Below are 21920 nucleotides of genomic sequence, written 5' to 3'. Positions count from 1 at the left end.
CTATTTCCATTATTGTTTAACAAGAAACAAAGAAACAAAGAAGAATTCCTGCACTAGCTTTACTTCTATTGGATATATAAAGTTGAATTTAGGAGGTAAGCTTTATTTTATGTACTAATATTCTAATCGTAGAAGTCTCACACTATGTTCTGTCTCTCTCTCTTTTTTTTTTTTAAGGTTTATTTATTTGTTTCGAGAGAAAGTGAAAGAGAGAGCAATCAGGAGAGGGGCAGAGATAGAGGGAGAGAGAATCCCAAGCAGTCTCTGTGCTGTCAGGGCAGAGGCTGACGCGGGGCTCGATCCCAAACCATGAGATCATGATCTGAGCCGAAGTCAAATGCTTGACTGACTGAGCCACCCAGGCGCCCCTATTTTCTGTCTCTTTAAATCATATTCTTCCAGTGACCTAGCTTCCCTATGCATTCAGTGGTCACTCTTCTTGTAGTAACAATGTTTAATTTAAAATTAGGCTAATATCTTATGACACTATAATATATATGAGATTACAATGATACTCATTCTGACTCTATTGATTTAAATTTTATGATAGTTAACTAAGTTCAGAATGAGATGAAATTAATGTTGGTACTAACTATAAAAACCAAGAAAATAAATAGTTAAAAACAAAATCCTGAGGGACATATTAACTAATTAAAAAAAATAAAATAAACTATTTGGGGCACCTGGCTGGCTCAGTCAGTGGAACATGTGACTCTTGATCTCAAGGTTGTGAGTTCAAGACCCACGTTGGGTGTAGAGATTACTTAAAAAATAAAATCTGTAAAAAAAATAACAAACCCAAAAACAAAGAAAAGAAACTATTTTCAACCCTCTGAACATATACATTTTATAGAAAAAATAATATTTAGTGACATGGAAGCTTTTAGTTGAGAGTTAGTTACTCTATATATTTGACAATAATGCATTTGTATGTAAAGTACTAAAGTATTCCTTCATTAGTTCATATAGATCTTTTCCCATGTAGCATGAGTTAAGACAGATTACAGGGCGTATTTTTACTCACTTGTATTAAAAAAAATAATACTGAAGTTTAAAATAGATATCAATACTTTAAGTCATTTTACTTTACATTTTACTTTAAAGGACATATTTAGATTTTTTTCACTAGTGGTATTTACTAATATTGAAACTAATGTTTGGTATGTGACTAAATTGCTTCTGAATTTTTGGAAACTGTGTTTGATTCTTAAAGACTTATTTTTAAGTGGGTTAACATAGTAAAATTATACTTCCCCAAAGCCAGTGGTAGTTATTCATTAACGTGTTTGTATATACTTGTGTTTGTGTTGAATTTGCTGAATGAATAGTCAGTTGTTCTGCTTAAGTATAAAGGCAAAAGCTTTTGAAATAGTTTCGAATAATCTAAACTCCAATTAATAAAAAGATTCTGTACTCTATCAGAGTTTTGAGGTTTTAATGATAAGCCTCAGAAAAAAATTCACCCTACATGAAACAAAAGAGGTGGGGAAAAGTCATGAGAGGAATCTGGGCCCAAAATGGGCCCAGGCTAATTCCTTTAACATATAGTGGTCACCGTCTTCCTAGGTGCTGCAGTTCTGTAATTGTCATTACAGTTAGTCTTTGCTTTAAAAATTTTTTTTTACTACTTCGAGCCTTTGCCTTTAACAATGATCTCAGCATTCATATGGCCACATTGCATGCATGGAAGACTGTACAAGTATGGCCTGTGCATGCCGTAGCTGTTGTCCCATAGACACTTGGCCTACTTCACTCAGGATAGCCTGCTTCTCTCACTGAGAAGAGACATCTGAAGTCTACGAAGATAGATGTAGAGATACCTGTATCTCTGTATACATTTTTATAGACATATATATTTGCTTTTTGTTTTTATGATAATACATTATAGAAGTGACTTAGATTCTCATGTCTTGTTTTGGATGAAGATATGAAATACGGGGTTGTTTAATATATTGAATATTTGTTCTGTAGGCATCAGGTTTGTCGAAATACACAGGAAACATGCCTGGTAGGCCATCTTTTGACCACTGACAGTAGTGTTCTACTCGATCTGGAGTCAATTTACCTGACTTTGCCATCCAGAAGAAGTAGCTGGTTAAGAATAAAATTATTGAATTTTCAAATGATATTTCTACCAGAAATAGAAAGCTTTGGATACTTTCGAGTGCAGATAACAGAATAAATGTCATCCGTGTACTCATTCCACAAATATGTTTGAGAATTCACTTTGTATGAGGCACAGCCAGTGGGCCTTTTTTGTGTGTGGGATGTGTTTGGTTTGAAAACTTTCACATTATCTCTTTTGTGTTAATGGACACTTGTGTCTTTTACGTGAGATGACATTATTTGTAATTCAAACCTATTCTAATACCTTATAGGTATATATACTGTAAGAATTCAAGAGTACTAAGTTGGTAAAATGCTTTAGAAAATATACATTTAAATTTGAATATCTAATGCCGCAAGCAAATTTATTAGAGTTTCAGATGAATATGTATTTTTGTAACTGCCAAGTAAATGAGTAGATCATAGCTTTTGCTTAAAAAATATTTTTATAAGTATTCAGTTGATAGTTGCTTTATGTATTTGAATATAATTTACATTTCATTATTTTAAATAGTAAAGTATTTTACTGTTTTAAATAGTAAAATATCAAATTTGTTCCATAAACAGTAATTCTTTTGAATATATTCATATTTAACATTGTATAACCTCCAAAATGCAATGATATATTTCACCTGAGTGTATTATTTTAAGAGTCAATTTTTCCTTTGTAAAAGATACATGTAACATAGTTTCAATCATTCAATATTTTGTGAATGGTTAAAATGACCAGTGTCTTATGTATTTCATATCATCTAATTTTGTGTGGAAGACTAGAATAGTAGCATTGTGTTATTAGTGTCAATAATAAAGTAAAATGTAGTATGACCATTTTAGCTACTTTCCATTTAAATTTAGTAAACGAATTATGTTTTTACCTGTTTGGGAGACAAAAATCCATGGAAACACAGATTTTTACCCCTTAGGAGCTCACAAGCTCCATAGGAGAAACTTGATACACATATGAACAAATCTACAAATATGAGCCAGCGTAAGTTATAGAGGCAGTAATTTACCAGAGGAGGACAGGAAAAGAAGTTTAATATGGGCCACAGCATAGGAGGGCTTCATGGAGATACAAGACTTGTGCTATTTCTAGAATTAAGTAGCCAATCTTCCAAGATTTATTCAGTACATACTATGTACAAGCCCCTGTCCTAGTTGCTGAGGGTGTTACAAATGCATATAATTCCCAAATTCTACAGTTAAAAGAATTTGGTATGTCTATTTTATAACAATGATAGAGAATTACAGGGGCACCTGGCTGGCTTAGTCAGTAAAACATGGAACTCTTGATCTCAGGGTTGGGAGTTTGGGCCCCACGGTGAGTGTGGAACCTATATAAAATACATGTGTGTGTGTGTGTGTGTGTGTGTGTGTGTGTGTGTGTGTGTGGAATCCCAGTGAGGAATTTGAAAAATATGTATGTTGTTGACTGCATAGGTAACCTCAGAAAAGTAAAAAAAAATAATCATTGAAGGAAACAAAAATCAATAACTAGATTTTCCTTTTTTGGAGATCGCTGGTGTTCCCCAAGTTTGCAAAACTTAACACAGTCATAAGAAAATGGAACCTGCAAGCACAGCCTATTTGTTTTAGAACAGCATTTCAGATATTGGTGTTCTAGAGATGCTATTGAGACATACACAAAATATTTTGTGGTCAAAATAAGGTTAAGAAACACAGAATTAAACAGGCGTTTTCATCATAGGATTTCTCTCACCTTTTAATGTACCTTTTAATCATGACTTTAGAGGAGAGAGGTGTAATGCTATGTTTTCCAAACTTACTAGAGGGTAGGACATATTTCATAAAAGATTTGTTGATATTTCCTTGGGACACATATATTCAGCAAAGTGCGATATGGTAAAACTATTCTAGAAATTTCATGGTAACCTGAAGAGGAAAAAAGGTGAATACATTAATAGGAGATAATGTAGCCCCAGAGTACCATCAAGGCTTAAAGGAAGAAAGGACAAATATTGACATAAATAGTAACAGTGGATTGGGATTAGAAGCAGGTTGTTATATAAAGTTTTTTTTCTCTTTCAATTGATCTATGTTCAGGATATTAGGGGGCAAAGAAGAGCTTATTTCATACAGGATTACAAATGTCTTCTCTGTTCTAACCACGTCAGCCCTGTAATATGATCAGATGTTGGAGTAGAGGACACTATTGTGTTAATCCTTGGCTCCAGAGTGCCATGTTTTCTGAACTAAATTTGTAATTTCCGACGGCTGCGTCCAGGGTGTCTTGAGTTAGATGACTTGAAAGTAAAAGATGAATTTTCTCTTCACAAAACATGTTTTAAAATATGCTAAGTGTAGGGTTTCATGGACTGACATTGATTAGTCATTTGAACATGATTTGAATGCATTAATACAAACATCTCACTGGTTTTTTGAAGGTAGGTCTTGATAATGTGAACACCCAAACCATCTCCAAGATTCCTTGGGATGAGGAATTTTCCTGATGTAAATGTGGACCCCTTCACTATTAACTAAAGATGATACACGAGAGGAAGTTTCAGCATAAGACTGTCTAGAAATTTAGCAAGTTTGTAGACATTCTGCCCTTGTCTCACTATGTTGCTTTTATTTAGGAGAGATATATGAACTCCTTGCCAGAAAAGTGATAAAATATGTTATTCCAGGGCTGTAAGCTCAGAGAAAAAAGGCAGTGATCACCACATGATATAATAGAGTGTTCGGTTTAGGTCACCTTAGTTCAGAAGGATAAAGACAAGTGAGGGTATAAAAGATGGTCAAAGAATGAGTAAGGACATGCAAGGATTGATTGCCAGGAAATATTAGGTCCACTAAAGACTACTGCCGCTCTAACTGCCCACATGTTGACTCACTGTTAACAATGTTTACCTCAGAGTTCAGACATTAGGATGTTCCCTAATTTTAGCAATGAGGGACCTGGAAACTAACCAAACACAGAGAAAATACGTTCAATGATTATATGAAAGGAGTCTTTTATATACTCTTTGAAAAACTTGTTTGAATTGTGTAAAATATTATAGTTGGAAAGTAAGCTAGGATAAGCTTTGTTTTCCCCAGTTTTTAAAACTGGAGTGAGGGGCACCTGGGTGGCTCAGTCGGTTAAGTGTCTGAGTCAGCTCAAGTATCTCACTGTTTGTGGGTCCAAGCTCCACATGGGGCTCTGTGCTGACAACTCAAAGGCTGGAGCCTGCTTTGGATTCTGGGTCTCCCCCTCTCTCTGCCCCTCCCATGGTCATGCTCTGTCTCTCTCTGCCTCTCAATAATAATAAATAAATGTTAAAAAATTTTTTAATAAAAAATAATAAAATTGAAGTGAAATTCACATAACATCAAATCAACCATTATAAAGTATACAGTTCACTGGCATTTAGCACATTCACAGTGCTTTGTAGCTGTCACATCTGTCTAATTCCAAAACATTTTTAGCACCTCCAAACAAGCGTTTTTAATTCAAATTATTTCAAGATAATCATAGATTCACATTTTTTACAAAGTTGCCAAAGCAATTCAATGGAAGAAGGATAGACTTTTCACCCAGTGGTGCTGGGACAATTGGACATCAGAGGCATAAAAATGATTCTTGAACTCGATATTATGCCTCAGACAAAAATTCACTCAGAAAAGATCATAGATTTAAATATAAACATAAAATTGCAAAGATTTTAGAGAAAAATATAAAAGAAAATTTTCAGGATCTAGGTCTATATAGAGCTCTTGGTCGTGACACAAAACACATGATCCATAAAAGAAAAAGTTGATAAATGAGACCTTATCGAAATTCAAAGTGTTTTTCTATTTTAAGATCTCTGTGAAGACAGTGAAAAAACAGGTTACAGATTGGGATAAAATAGTTGCAAACTACATATCTGACAAATCAGTGTCTTAGAACATGTAAAGAACTCTGCAAATAGTTGCAAAATGTTTCATACCGTATGATCCCATTTACATAGCATTCTTAAAAGGGCAAAATTATAGAAAATTCCAGAGAACAGATTAGAGGCAAATGGACAGGAAGGAAGTGTGTGTGGCTATTCAAAGGCAAAGAGTGATCTTTGTGATGGTGGAGCATTCTCCCATTTAACAGTATTCAGGTTGATAACCCAATTATTAAACTGTACTATTGCTTTCTTTTTTTTTTTTTTTCTTTTGAGAAAGAGCTAGTGGGGGGAGGGGCAGAGAGAGAAGGAGACAGAGAATTCCAAGCAGGCTCTGAGAGGTCAGCACACAGAACCTGATGTGGGGCTCAAACTAAAGAAACCGTGAGATCATGACCTGAGCCAAAATCAAGAGTCCGACGCTTAAACCACTAAGCCATCCAGACACCCCTGTGCTATTTTTTTCAAGATGTGACTTTTCAAGGAAACTTGACAAATGTCAGATTTCTCTGAATTATTGCTCAAAACTGCATGTGAATCTACAATTATCTTAATAAAAATTTCTATTAAAAATTTAGAATGCATTTTAAATGACTTTCCAATGGTAGTTTTATTTTTATTTTTTTTTATTTATATGTGAAATTTATTGTCAAATTGGTTTCCATACAACACCCAGTGCTCATCCCAAAAGGTGCCCTCCTCAATACCCATCACCCACCCTCCCCTCCCTCCCACCCCCCATCAACCCTCAGTTTATTCTCAGTTTTTAACAGTCTCTTATGCTTTGGCTCTCTCCCACTCTAACCTCTTTTTTTTTTTTTTCCTTCCCCTCCCCCATGGGTTCCTGTTAAGTTTCTCAGGATCCACATAAGAGTGAAACCATATGGTATCTGTCTTTCTCTGTATGGCTTATTTCACTTAGCATCACACTCTCCAATTCCATCCACGTTGCTACAAAAGGCCATATTTCATTCTTTCTCATTGCCACGTAGTATTCCATAGTGTATATAAACCACAATTTCTTTATCCATTCATCAGTTGATGGACATTTAGGCTCTTTCCATAATTTGGCTATTGTTGAGAGTGCTGCTATGAACATTGGGGTACAAGTGCCCCTATGCATCAGTACTCCTGTGTCTCCAATGGTAGTTTTAAAGGTAGCTTTATTAGTAAGGAAAATGTCTTCCTGAAAATGAAACCACATTTTGAGATAGAGGCTAATAAACATGATGATTTCCTTTTATTCTTCCTCCCAGCATTCATTTAGTCAGAAAGTCAGTTGCTCATATTCAGCACCCACGGTGTGGAAGGCTTAGTATTGGGATTGAGTACCCTGTCCACTGTTCAGGGGCCCTTGAGCTCATATTTTAGATGTGTGGCAATCTAGTACTCTGATTTAGAGGCCCCCTTCAGCCTTTAATAGCTCTGTGACCATGGACAGGTTACTTCTTTGACCCTCCGATTCCCAGAGCTGTAAAATTGTAATAATAATACCACTTACTTCACAGGGCAGTAGCATGAATTAAATGAGCTAACGTAGGTTAAGAATTTAACACTGAGTCTGACACCTGGAAGCACTCTCTAATGTTCACTAGGAAATAGACTAGTAAGTGTCTTTATGAAATTGAACTAAGATAAAAGTAGGAGGAAAGTCTTATTCTGGAGAGATTGTTTTCTTCAGACTGAAGGCTTGACTGGGGAAGAGAGAGATGAGATCAGAGGGGTTAGCTGCTATTTGAAAGCATGATATGCCATGTTAAAGAGTTTGTAGTTTATCTTGTGGGCAGTGGTGAACCTTTGGAAGTTTTCAAGCAGGTAAACAGATGAAATGATCAAAATGGTTATATATACAACAGTGCAGTTAGAAGGCTGTTGTAATGATTGAAATCGTGTTTCTCAAAGTGGGATTCTCAGGCCACGTTCATCAGACTCTCTTGAAGGATTATCCTCAGGGGTTTCATTTTTAATAAGCTTTATGGGTGATTCTTTTTGAGAATCATGGTCTAAAGGAGAAGTGATGGGATTCTTAAAATAATATCAGAGATTTACAGAGAAGAGAGGGAATTTTGAGAAATATTTAAGGGGTAAATTAACAAGATTTGTTAATGCATAGGATGTGGGGAAGTCCATTAAAGGAAGAATTAAGGATGTTGCCAGAGTTTCTAACTTGGACAACTGATCTTCATAATAAGGGTCTAGGGACTGGACAGCTGAGGGTAAAATTCTGTAACACTAAAATTTAAACAAAAGAAAAGATGCTGTGGATTAAATCCAGAAGAACTATTTGAAGTGGTTGAGAGGAGATTTCAAGCAACTGGGTGGTTATGGAAGTCAAGAAAATAGAGTTCAAAGAAGGAATTGTCAAATGATTCAGGGCTCGTAAGTAAAATGAGAGGTAAAAAGGGCATTTGGCCATTGAGTTAACTTTTATTTCTTTGCCTTTTCTTTGTTTTTAGTTGCAGACATTTTATGAGCTTTTTTGTAAGACCAAAAAAATGTGTTTTTTTTTTTAATTATAGCAATTAATAATCCCAACAGAGTGCCTAGTGTCTGGCACCACTACCAACAATAGATGATACCTGTTAGTCCATTTCCTTCGGTATAAGTGATAGAACCAAAGTCTGACTGCCTTTAACACCAAAACAAAACATAGAAAGAATGAGGCAGGGACACCTGGGTGGCTCAGTTGGTTGATATCAGTTCAGGTTGATCTCGCTGTCGGTGAGATGGAGCCTGCATCAGGCTCTGCGCTGACAGCAGGGAACCTGCTTGGGATTCCCTTTCTCTCTGCTCCTGCCGCTCTGTCTCTCTCCCTCTCTCAAAATAAATAAACAGTTTAATTTTTTTAAAAAAAGGATGAAGCAAATGTAAATATAGGTGGATCTTTGGAGCAGGACCAGTCATTAGGGTTAAAATAATGTCACTCAGATATTTCTCATCTCTTCATTTTGCTTTCGTTTGTTTTTGCCCTTCTCAGACCAGCTCTGCCTTAATAATAGCAAGTTGGCCACCAACATCACTGAGCTTTTAATTCAGTTTACCGATACCCGTGGAAGAGAACTTACCAAAAGTTGCAGCAAAATTCGTGCTTGCTTCTGATTGGTCTGGTCAGAGTCATGTGACTTCCCTTAAACCAATCACTAGAGCCAGGCAGATGCTGTACTCTCATTGGCAAGAATTACATTGTCCTCTCTTGCTTAAAATGAAGAGTTGTCAGAGGATTCCCAAAAGAAAAATCAGAGTGATATTACCAGAAGCAGAAATGGATTCTGGGCAGGCACAAACAACAGATGGCCAGAGGAGTACTAGAGTATTCATGTGCCAATCTTAATTACATGCTTTATCTTGCATTGACATGTTTATCAGTGTATTTCCAGTTCTGTGAATTTCCTGATCTTTTAAAGCTAGAACAGGAAAGTAGTAGTGGTTATCTTTAAAAGAGATACTTGGTCTAAAAGCAAGGTTATATATGATAGATTATATGTTGAGCAGATGAGGAAAACGAACAAACTATAAATAATTTTTTCTATAAAATTGGTAGGAAAGGAAAAGGAGAGAGCTGGAGCTATAGTTTGAATAAGAGGCAGTATAAAGTGGGTTTTTGTTTTTTCACTTGTAAGCAAAGGATCAATGGAGAATTATGTCTCTATTAAGAATGAAAATGATTAGTTTTTTTTTTTTTCTATATAGCTATTAGGTAAAATGCTTTTCACAGTAAGGGTATGTAAATACACATGTGTTGACTTTTATTTGGCTTTGACCCTTAGAGATATATTACTCAACTGTAAGTTTCCAATGTGATGTTAACCTTCGTAGAGACCATGTTATTTGGGAAAATGGGTTTAGGGGGTCACAATGCATATTTGACAGATTGATGATCCAAACACGAACTCCATATTTTGGTTTTGTTTTGTTTTGTTTGTTTGTTTTTTATACACACACACACACACACACACACACCAAATTTTTTTTATTCACTCATCTATCGGACATTTGGGTTACTTCTACCTCTTGGTTATTGTGAATAGTGCTTCTCTGAACACAGATATGCAAATATCTATTTGAGATCCTACTTTCAATTCCTTTGGATATATATACCCAGCAGTGGGATTGTGGGACCATATGATGCTTCTTTTTTTGTTTGTTTGTTTGTTTGTTTTATTTTTATTTTTTTAATTTACATCCAAGTTAGCATATAGTGCAACAATGATTTCAGGAGTAGATTCTTTAATGCCCCTTACCAATTTAGCCCATCCCCCCTCCCACAACTACTCCAGTAACCCTCTGTTTGTTCTCCATATTGAAGAGTCTCTTATGTTTTGTCCCCTCCCTGTTTTTATATTATTTTTGCTTCCATTCCCTTGTGTTCTGTGTCTTAAAGTCCTCATATGAGTGAAGTCACATGATATTTGTCTTTCTCTGACTAATTTCGTTTAGCATAATACCTTCTAGTTCCATCCACGTAGTTGCAAATGGCAAGATTTCATTCTTTTTGATTGTCAAATAATATTCCATTGAATATACCATGTCTTCTTTATCCATTCGTCAGTCGATAAACATTTGGGCTCTTTCCATAATTTAGCTATTGTCGATAGCACTGCTATGAACATTGGGGTGCATGTCCCCTTCAAAGTAACATACTTCTTATCCATTGGATAAATACCTAGTAGTGCAATTGCTGGGTCGTAGGGTAGTTCTATTTTTAAGTTTTTGAGGAACCTCCATACTGTTTTCCAAAGTGGCTGCACCAGCTTGCATTCCCACCAGCATTCCAAAAGAGATCCTCTTTCTCCTCATCCTCACCTATTGTTGCCTGAGTTGTTAATGTTAGCCATTCTGACAGGTGTGAGGTGGTATTTTGTTGTGGTTTTGATTTGTATTTCCCGGATGATGTTGAGCATTTTTTCATGTGTCATTTGGCCTTCTGGATGGATGTCTTCTTTGGAGAAGTGTCTATTCATGTCTTTTGCTCATTTCTTCACTGGATTATTTCTTTTTTGGGTGTTGAGTTTGATAAGTTCTTTATAGATTTTGGACACTAACCCTTTATCTGATATGTCGTTTGCAAATATCTTCTCCCATTCTGTCAGTTGCCTTTTAGTTTTGCTGATTGTTTCCTTTGCTGTGCAGAAGTTTTTTATTTTGATGAGGTCCCAATAGTTCATTTTTGCTTTTGTTTTCCTTGCCTCTGGAGACGTGTTGAGTAAGAAGTTGATGCAGCAGAGGTCAAAGAGGTCTTTGCCTGCTTTCTCCTTAAGGATTTTGATGGCTTCATGTCTTACATTTAGGTCTTTCATCCATTTTGAGTTTATTTTTGTGTATGGTGTAAGAAAGTGGTCCAGGTTCCTTTTTCTGCATGTCGCTGTCCAGTTTTCCCAGCACCATTTGCTGAAGAGACTGTCTTTATTCCACTGGATATTCTTTCCTGCTTTGTCGAAGACTAGTAGACCATACATTTGTGGGTACGTTTCAGGGTTCTGTATTCAGTTCCATCGATCTGAGTGTCTGTTCTTGTGCCAGTACCATACTGTCTTGATGATTACAGCTTTGTAGTATAGCTTGAAGTCTGGGATTGTGATGCCTCCTGCTTTGGTTTTCGTTTTCAAGATTGCTTTGGCTATTTGGGTCTTTTCTGGTTCCATACAAATTTTAGGATTATTTGTCTAGCTCTGAAGAATGCTGGTGTTATTTTGATAGGTAATGTATTGAATATGTAGATTGCTTTGGGTAGTATTGACATTTTAACAATATTTGTTCTTCCTATCCAGGAGCGTGGAATCTTTTTCCATTTTTTTGTGTGTTTTCTTCAATTTATTTCATAAGCTTTCTATAGTTTTCAGTGTATAAATTTTTCACCTCTTTGGTTAGATTTATTCTTAGGTATTTTATGGGTTTTGGTGCAATTGTAAATGGGATCGATTCCTTGATTTCTCTTTCTCTTGCTTCATTGTTGGTGTATAGGAATGCAACAGATTTCTGTGCATCGATTTTATATCCTGCAACTTTGCTGAATTCATGGATCAGTTCTAGCAGTTTTTTGATGGAATATTTTGGGTTTTCCATATAGAGTATCATGTCATCTGTGAAGAATGAAAGTTTGACCTCCTTCTGACCGATTTGAATGCCTTTTATTTCTTTGTGTTGTCTGTTTGCTGAGGCTAAGAATTCCAATACTACGTTGAATAACAATGGTGAGAGCGGACATCCCTGTCTTTTTCCTGACCTTAGAGAGAAAGCTCTCAGTTTTTCCCCATTGAGAATGATATTAGCGTTGGGTCGTTCATATATGGCTTTCATGATCTCAAGGTATGCTCCTTCTATCCCTACCTTCTTGAGGGTTTTTATCAGGAAAGGATGCTGTATTTTGTCAAATGCTTTCTCTGCATCTATTGAGAGGATCATATGGTCCTTGTCCTTTCTTTTATAGATGTGATGAATCACATTGATTGTTTTGTGGATATTGAACCAGCCCTGCATCCCAGGTATATATCCCACTTGGTTGTGGTGAATCATTTTTTAGTGTATTATTAGATCCAGTTGGCTAATATCTTGTTGAGGATTTTTGCATGCATGTTCATCAGGGAAATTGGTCTAGAGTTCTCCTTTTTAGTGGGGTCTCTGGTTTTTGGAATCAAGGTAATGCTAGCTTCATAGAAAGAGTTTGGAAGTTTTCCTTCCATTTCTATTTTTTGGAACAGTTTCAAGAGAATAGGTGTTAACTCTTCCTTAAATGTTTGGTAGAATTCCCCTGGAAAGCCATCTGACCCTGGACTCTTGTTTTTTGGGAGATTTTGATTACTAATTCGATTTCCTTACTGGTTATGGGTCTGTTCAAAATTTCTATTTCTTCCTGTTTCAGTTTTGGTAGTGTATATGTTTTTAGGAATTTGTCCATTTCTTCCAGATTGCCCATTTTATTGGCATATAATTGCTCATAATATTCTATTATTATTTTTATTTCTGCTGTGTTGGTTGTGATCTCTCTTCTTTCATTCTTGATTTTATTTAATTGGGTCCTTTCCTTTTTCTTTTTGATCAAACTGGCTAGTGGTTTATCAATGTTGTCAATTCTGTCAACAAACCAACTTCTGGTTTCATTGGTCTGTTCTACTGTGTTTTTGGTTTCAATAGCATTAATTTCTGCTGTAATCTTTATTATTTCCTGTCTTCTGCTGGTTTTGGGTTTTATTTGCTGTTCTTTTTCCAGCTCTTTAAGGTGTAAGTTTAGGTTGTGTATCTGAGATCTTTCTTCCTTCTTTAGGAAGGCCTGGATTGCTATATACTTTCCTCTTAGGACCACCTTTGCTGCGTCCCAGAGGTTTGGGGCTGTGGTGTTATCGTTTTCATTGGCTTCCATGTACTTTTTAATTTCCTCTTTACCTTCCTGGTTAGCCTATTCATTCTTTAGTAGGATGTTCTTTAGTCTCCAAGTGTTTGTTACCTTTCCCAATTTTTTTTCTTGTGGTTGATGTCGAGTTTCATAGCATTATGGTCTGAAAATATGCATGGTATGATCTCGATCTTTTTGTACTTGTTGAGGGCTGATTTATGTCCCAGTATGTGGTCTGTTCTGGAGAACATTCCATGTGCACTAGAGAAGAATGAATATTCTGCTGCTTTAGGATGAAATGTTAAGTCCATCTGGGCCAGTGTGTCATTCAAAGCCAGTTTCCTTGTTGATTTTCTGTTTAGAAGCTCTGTCCAGTGCTGTAAGTGGGGTGTTGAAGACCCCTAATGTGATGGTATTATTATCAATGAGTTTCTTTATGTTTGTGATTAATTGAATTATATATTTTGTTGCCTTCAAATTCGGAGCATAAATGTTTACAATTGTTAGGTCTTGGTGGATAGACTCCTTAATTATGATATAATGCCCTTCTGCATCTCTTGATACAGTCTTTATTTTAAAGTCTAGATTGTCTGATATATGTATGGCTACTCCGGCTTTCTTTTGTCAACAATTAGCATGATACACAGTTCTCCATCCCCTTACTTTCAATCTGAAGGTGTCTTTAGGTCTAAAGTGGGTCTCTTGTAAACAGCATATGGATGGATCTTGTTTTCTTATCCATTATGTTACAATACAACTTTTGATTGGAGCATTTAGTACATTGACCTCTAGAGTGAGTACTGAAAGATATGAATTTACTGCCATTATGTTGCTTGTAGGGTTGGAGTTTCTGGTGGTGTTCTCTGGTCCTTTTAGTCTTTGTTGCTTTGGGTTTTATTTAGTTATTTATTTTTTTCATCTTTTCCCCCCTCAGAGAGTCCTTAAAATTTCTTGCAGGGCTGATTTAGTGATCATAAACTCCTTTGATTTTTGTTTGGGAAACCTTTAATCTCTCCTTCTATTTTGAATGACAGCCTTGGTGGATAAAGAATTCTTGGCTACATATTTTTCTGATTCAGCACATTGAATATATCCTGCCACTCCTTTCTGGCCTGCCAAGTTTCTGTGGATAGGTCTGCTGCAAATCTGATCTGTCTTCCCTTGTAGGTTAAGGATTTCTTTTTCCCTTGCTGCTTTCATGATTCTTTCCTCTCCGGAGTATTTTTTGAATTTGACTATATATGCCTTGTTGATGGTTGGTTTTTGTTGAATCTAATGGGAGTCCTCTGTGCTTCTTGGATTTTGATGTCTGTGTCTTTCCCCAGGTTAGGAAAGTTTTCCACTATGATTTGCTGTCATCACCCTTCTACCCCTTTTTGTCTATCTTCATCATCTGGGACCCCTATGATTCTGATGTTTTTTACTTTTTAATGAGTCACTGATTAATTCTTAAATCAAGCTCTTTTGCCTTAGTCTCCCTCTTTCTTCCTGCTTCATTATTCTCCATAAGTTTGTCCTATCACTGATTCTCTGTTCTGCCTCATCCATCCTTGCCACTGTGGCCACCATTCGAGATTGCAGCTTAGTTATAGCATTTTTTGTTGCATCCTGACTAGCTTTTACTTCTTTTATCTCCGCAGAAAGGGATTCTAATCTATTTTCGACTCCAGCTAATATTCTTATTATCTCGATTCTAAATTCTGGTTCAGACATCTTGCTTGTATCTGTGTTGGTTAAGTCCCTGGCTGTCATTTCTTTGTGCTCTTTCTTTTGGAGTGAATTCCTTCCTTTTGTCATTTTGAAGGGAGAAAAGTAATTTATGAGGTAGAAAAAAGTTTAAATCAAAAAATTAACAACAGACACACACACAAAAATTAAATAAATGATGCTAGATCCTAGGTGTGTTTTGATCTGGGTGTTGAAAGGGGCTTGATAGATTAGAGAGAAAAAAGGGAATGAAAAATTAAAAGGAAATCATTTGAAATTTCAAAAAAAATGAATACACTGAAACAGAATAAAATGAAATGATAGAATAAAATAGAACTTGAAAAAATTTACACAAAAGTAATAAATAGAGTAGAAAAAAATTAAAGAAAAATAGTTTTAATAAAAATTGAAGATAGAAATAAATTTTTTCTTTGTGTATTCAAAAAAAAGAAAAGAAACAAAAAAGAAAAAAAACAGAAAATTGAATAGATGGACCAGAGAACATACTAAAATACGATTGACATTACTTGTTTTCCTCTAGAAGTCAAACTAAGTGCTTTGAGTCTGTCAACTAAGCAGGCAGAGAGATTTGTGTTTCTGAAGAGCAGGGTTGGCGCTTAGTGTAATGGCTCCATTCTCCACTAGATGGCGCTGCTAGCCTACTGAGGTGGATTGTTGTGGCGCTTTTAGGTGCACATGCGCATGCGCAGGAGCAGTGAAAAATGGCGTCGCCCACCTACCCCGTTTCTAGTGTCGGAACTGGGAGGAACTGTGTTCTTCCCCACCAGCAATCTCCCACCCATTCTTTGTCTTCGGCTTCCATCTACTCCCCACTTTTATACTGTCCGTGACCAAGCCTCAGGAAGCACCTCCCTCCTGAGTTTTGTCTCAGATGCGGCCGTTTTTCCCGACCCCTTATTTCTGAGGGACTATGGCTTTGACCCCTTCCGCCCCTCTGCAGGAGGGTTTCCCTGAGCATTGGCCGAGTGCCGGCCACACCCAGGAACGTTGGTGAGACCGTGCTGCTGCCGACACCCAGAGACTGCAGCTGGGCACCAGCCTGCCCCAGAAAAAGTTCATGCGATCGTGTAGCAGCAACATTTCAGGGATTTTGGAAAATCACAACACACATCTGGCACCAGGCTTCACCCTTAATGACCTTGTTCCAGCACTGGCGAATGTGGTCGTTCTCCCGGGTCCACTGGGGCCTTGGTCTGTTGTGGGGAGCCACACAGCATCTACCAGATGTTCTCCCAGCAGTGAACCGCCTCTCCCTGCCTGGCCCAAAGACTCCCGGACCCCACTCTGCTCCTGGGGATTCGCCCTTCTCACCAGAGCACTGCCAGGTATCGAGCCGCGGCGTTTCAGATTCTGCGCTCCCCCTGTTTATAGAGTCTTAATGGAATTTAAACCCTCTCCTTTTTCCTTTCTCCCTTTTTAGTTCAGTCTCTGCGGCTGTTTCCACTTTTCCACTTTCTCTCCAGCGCTTTTGGGAGGAATGCTTTAACCGTATTCCCCACCCTCCCACCCCCGTCTCCATCCTCTGTCCACAAGCAAGCAAAAACAGCTCCCTGCCCTTTGCAGCTTCTCTCTCCCCCAGTTTACCTCTCTGCGCCATCTACCTGCAAGAGTTCTGTGGTTCAGGTTGTGCAGATTGTTGTGTTCGCCCTCAAATCAGTTTTCTAGGTGTGCAGGATGGTTTAGTGTTGATCTGGCTATATTTCATGGATGTGAGACACCCGAACTCCATATTTTGTTTCAGACATCCTCTGAATGTTGAAAATGCCAATAAGGTTATCTAAATGATGCAGACTTTTATACTTCAATTACACACATTGTTGTCCACAGAATGAAAGTATTCTTAAAAAGTAAACAGATTAAAGAAGGTTTCTGACACACTATTTTGAATTCGGATCTAAACAGTGGGTGGAGTATTTAATTCTGAGCTTATCCCTGACCATTGCTTTTGGGATAGAATAAAAAATCGGAAGTAGAAGTACTAGATGATTATTACTAGGTTTGTAATCATAAGCTAATAAGTGTCAGTGGTCTTGAATTTTAACTTTAAAACTGAAATCCATAAAGAAATGTATCTTGTGCACTCCAAGTGAAAGAAGATGGAAAGCCATTACATAGTGTTTTCACATCTGACGTTATAAATCACAAGGACATGTAAGAGGCATTGCCTGCAGCTTTTCTCACACCTCTAGGATACATTTCAAGCATCTTTTGGAGTGCCTTTAACCCACTGTCACTTTATTCTTCAACCAGAGGAGAAAAGGGAAAAGACTGTTATTAAGTTTCATTTTTCCCAGGACCATTTCATCAAAGTCTATGAGATCACTGAACAGAGTTATCAACTGCCTGAGCCCAGGGCGACAGATAGCAAATGATGCCAAACTCAGCTCTAGGGAAGAAGCAGAGTGAAAAGTTATCTGAAATATCTTCTATTAGCATTTATATGGACATTAGTTAAGGGAATGGTTGAAAAAAGTCAGTTGAGAAAACTGAAGAAGAGGAAGCTTGATTGCAACTCCTGCCAATGCTTCTGGGAGTAACACCATTTAAATGTTAAAAGTTGAATCACATCTCCGGTTCCAAAATTGTAATTATTATTATGTTAAATATAGAGACAATGGAAAATGTCAGAGAGAAAGGAAATATATTAGGGGATTTTCTACATATAAGGCAGTGCTAATTCTTTCTTTTTTTAATGTTTATTTATTTATTTAAGAGAGGAAGAGTTGGGGAGGAGCAGTCAGAGAGGGAGAGAGAGAATCCCAAGCAAGTCTCTGCTCTGTCCGCTCAGAGCCCAACACGGGGCTCAACCTCACAAAACGTGAGTTTATGACCAGAGTCAAAATCAAGAGTCAGATGCTCAACCAACTGAGCCACCCAGGTGCCCTGACAAGACTAATTCCATGGTTGACAGACTAAATGTTTCTGATCACTGTGGGGAGCCCAGCAGGTAGTATTAACCCTGGCTTTTATTTTCTGTGTTCTGATGTTTTGACATCTGGGGCCTTCCTGACTCTGGAGGAACTGCCCTTCACAAGGTTACCCATGTCCTTGCTCACCAGCTAGTGTGCTTTTCAAATGTCAACCAACCAATCCAGACCCCACCTCCCCAACCACCTGCTATAGCAGGATCTCACACTCTGGGCTACTACCTCCCTGCTCTAATCATTTCCCAGGCCAGGTACCAGACAACCAGGGACAGCCCTACAGCCCAGAGCCCGCTGAAATTATTTCAGCTAGCCATTCCCAAATCTGCTGATCCTACTTTGCCTGTTTGTCCCACAAAAACCACAATAAAGTCCTGCCCCCATTTTTCCTCCTCTTCCTCTGCCTCCTAACTATCCCCGGTGCTTCCCCATGTGACCCCCTGTGGCCTGGCATGCACCCTCCTCTTGGGAATTGTGCGTAACAAAATATGGTTTCAATGGTAATCATCTCCCGATCTGTTGGCCTCGCCATACCTGAATAATACTTAAACCTATTTCTAAGCAGGGATGGGGGTATGAGAGGGACAGGAGTAAGTTTCTTTTTAGAATATCCGAAAAGCTGACAATAAAGTTCTATTGGATGCTCAGATTGCCCCCCAAACCATTTTGTAATGGTCCTAGGTAGAGACTCATTTTCAGCTGTTTGAAGTTTCCTACTTAGGGGCCACCCAAGCTCACCGGTATCATCTACTGCTCCTCAGAGCCCATAACTGGCTATACTGGTTAGGTAGTTACTTTTAGTTAGTTGGTTGATTAGTATGTTGCTAACATGCTCACAGCTTTGGGCAGAGAACTGGATGAATTTTCTCCAAGAGGGCAAGGATGCATTCACTCTTTAAATCATGTAATAGGTTTGTCTGTATCTGCAGAATAGGCATCAAGTGGTGGTTCCTAAATCTGGCTGACCCTGAGACTCACTCATAGAAGACATAAAATGAACCTTTTCCCAGGCCTCACCCCAGTTTTACTAAGTAATTCTGGTGACCTGCCTGGTCTGGAAACTCTGAGACAGTATAGCTTAAACCAGCACTTCCTCAGCTTTAATGTGTGTATGAATCCGCTGGGAATCTTGTTACACTCAGATTCTCATTCAGTGGCTCTGAGTGGGTCCTGATGCTGCGTTTCTAGCAAGCTCTGTGGAGCAGTCACCACATTTTGAGTAGCAGGGCCCAGGACACTGCACCTGGGGGTTCTGATTCAGCAGGGTGGGCTGGACCTAGGAGTCATTGCAGATAATTTTATCATCAGATTATGTTATCATTTAGGATATACCAGCCTAAGGCAAAACATCTGTCGCGTAATAATGACAACACAATAACAGAAATAATGTGTTTATTCAAGTGATGCCTATTATCGTGCCATGCTATGCACTTCACTGTGCCAGGATGGGGGGCTACTGGGATCAGTGAAAACAGGAATTCTTGCTCCCGTGAGGGAGATGGCAACTGCGAGAGTAAACTCCTCAACAGCGAAGACAACACCACAGAGTGGTAAGTGCTTTGAACACTATAAAGCCTGGTAAGGAGACAGCGGCCCAGAGAATCGCTGCTGGTTTGATAAGAGCAAGAGCAACGATAACTGTGATCACCAGGCCAGGTGGCTTGTGAGGAGCAGATCTTACAGGTCTGAGAATGTTGGGGTATTTTACAGGGATGATCCTGTTTCCTTCTCACACCAAACTTACGGCAGACCTTTTCTTCTCTTCATTTTACAGGTGAAGCAGGTGAGGTTTACAGAGGTTTAAAAACTAGTCTTTTTAAAAATCTTATTAAAATTGTATTTTTTTAATGTTTATTTATTTTTGAGAGAGAGAGAGAACGCACACAAGCAGGGGAGGGGCAGAGAGAAGGGAACAGAGGATCTAACGCAGGCTCTGCACAGACAGCAGAAAGCCCAAGGTGGGACTCGAACTTACGGACCATGAGATCATGACCTGAGTTCAAGTTGGACACTCAACCGACTAAGCCACCCACGTGCCCAAATTGTGTTTAAGATACACATATAAAATTTACCATCGTAACCATCTTTAAGTGTACCGTTCAAAAGTGTTGAGCACATTCACACCGTTGTGCAACCGATCCTCGGAATTCGTATAAAACCGAAAGTCTGCACCCATTAGACACTAACTCCCCTCTCCCCCTCCCCAGCCCCTGGCAACCATTACTCCCCTGTTTCTCTGAATTTGATGACTCGAGGTACCCCCTGTAAGTGGAATCATACAGTATTGTTTTTTCGTGACTGGTTTATTTCACCTAGGACAACGCCCTCAAGATGTAGCATGTGACAGGAATTCCTTCCTTTTTAGGGCTGAATAATATTCCATTGTATGTATCTGCCATGTTTTACCTCTTCATTTATCTGTTGATGGACACTTGGGTTGCTTCCACCTTTTGGCTATTGCAAATAAGCTGCTAAGACCCTGGGTGTCCTAATGGCTCTTCTTGCTTGTTTTCAAAAGCACCAAACTCACCAAGGCCCTTCTTGCCCCAGGGCATCATTGTTGTTCTCTCTTCTAGGAAAGCTCTTCCTCAGATAGTCTCACAGTTCAGTCTGGCACTCAGCTCAAATCTCTGCTCAAATATTACCTCCTAGGGGAAGCCTTCCCTGATAACCCCATCTGAAATTCTGCTTCGTAGGCACAGCTCACTGTGCCCTTCCTTACCTTGCTCTATTCTTCTTCAGAACACTTGTCAGTACCTGGCATTATATTATGTGTTGAATTTATTTGTTTGTAGCTTGTCTTCCCCTTTCAATATAACCTCAAAGAAGACTGTTCCTATAATGCTCTATCTTCTTTGCCTAGGATACTACCTGGTAGTGAGGAGGTGTAAATATTTATGGATGAATCAATGAATGATGGAAGGAAGGAAGGCAGTGGTGAAATCTGGATTTGAATCCAGACCCTCTGTTTCCAAAGCCCTTACAGGGTTGCTGCCTCACCCAACCCCAGGGGTGCTTAAGTGTCTGATTGGATAGATAGAACATGGGAATGGAGTTTCTGGGTGGAAGAAAACTTGTGGTGGAGGAGGGTGGGAAGCAATCAGTGTGAAGTTCTAGAAATATTATCTGGATGCTGAAGGTAGAAGAAACAAGATCCAGTCATAACTGAAACAAGGTCTTTATTGGGATGAGTACTGGCCCCCAAGAGATATGTCCATGTACTAACCCCTGGAACCTGCAAAAGCAACCTTATTCGTAGAAAGGATCTTTTTTTCTTTTTTTTTTTTTTTTTAGTGTTTACTTATTTTTGAGACAGAGCATGAGCAGGGAGGGGTAGAGAGAGAGAGAGGAAGACAGAATCCAAAGCAGCCTCCAGTCTCTGAGCTGTTGCAAAGAACCTGACACGGGGTTCAAACTCACAAGCCATGAGATCATGACCTGAGCTGAAGTCCGACGCTTAGCCAACTGAGCCACCTGGGCACCCCTGTAAGAAGGATCTTTTATTTTTTTTATTTTTTATTTTTTTTAATATATGAAATTTATTGTCAAATTGGTTTCCATACAACACCCAGTGCTCATCCCAACAGGTGCCCTCCTCAATACCCATCACCCACCCTCCCTCCCTCCCACCGCCCATCAGCCCTCAGTTTGCTCTCAGTTTTTAATAGTCTCTTCTGCTTTGGCTCTCTCCCACTCTAACCTCTTTTTTTTTTCTTCCCCTCCCCCATGGGTTCCTGTTAAGTTTCTCAGGATCCACATAAGAGTGAACACATATGGTATCTGTCTTTCTCTGTATGGCTTATTTCACTTAGCATCACACTCTCCAGTTCCATCCACGTTGCTACAAAGGGCCATATTTCATTCTTTCTCATTGCCACGTAGTACTCCATTGTGTAAACCACAATTTCTTTATCCATTCATCAGTTGATGGACATTTAGGCTCTTTCCATA

This window comes from Herpailurus yagouaroundi, unplaced genomic scaffold (assembly GCF_014898765.1).
Source record: "Herpailurus yagouaroundi ecotype Mexico unplaced genomic scaffold, PumYag 165, whole genome shotgun sequence".
Lineage (NCBI taxonomy): Eukaryota > Metazoa > Chordata > Mammalia > Carnivora > Felidae > Herpailurus > Herpailurus yagouaroundi.
Note: the sequence above shows the minus strand (reverse complement) of the source record.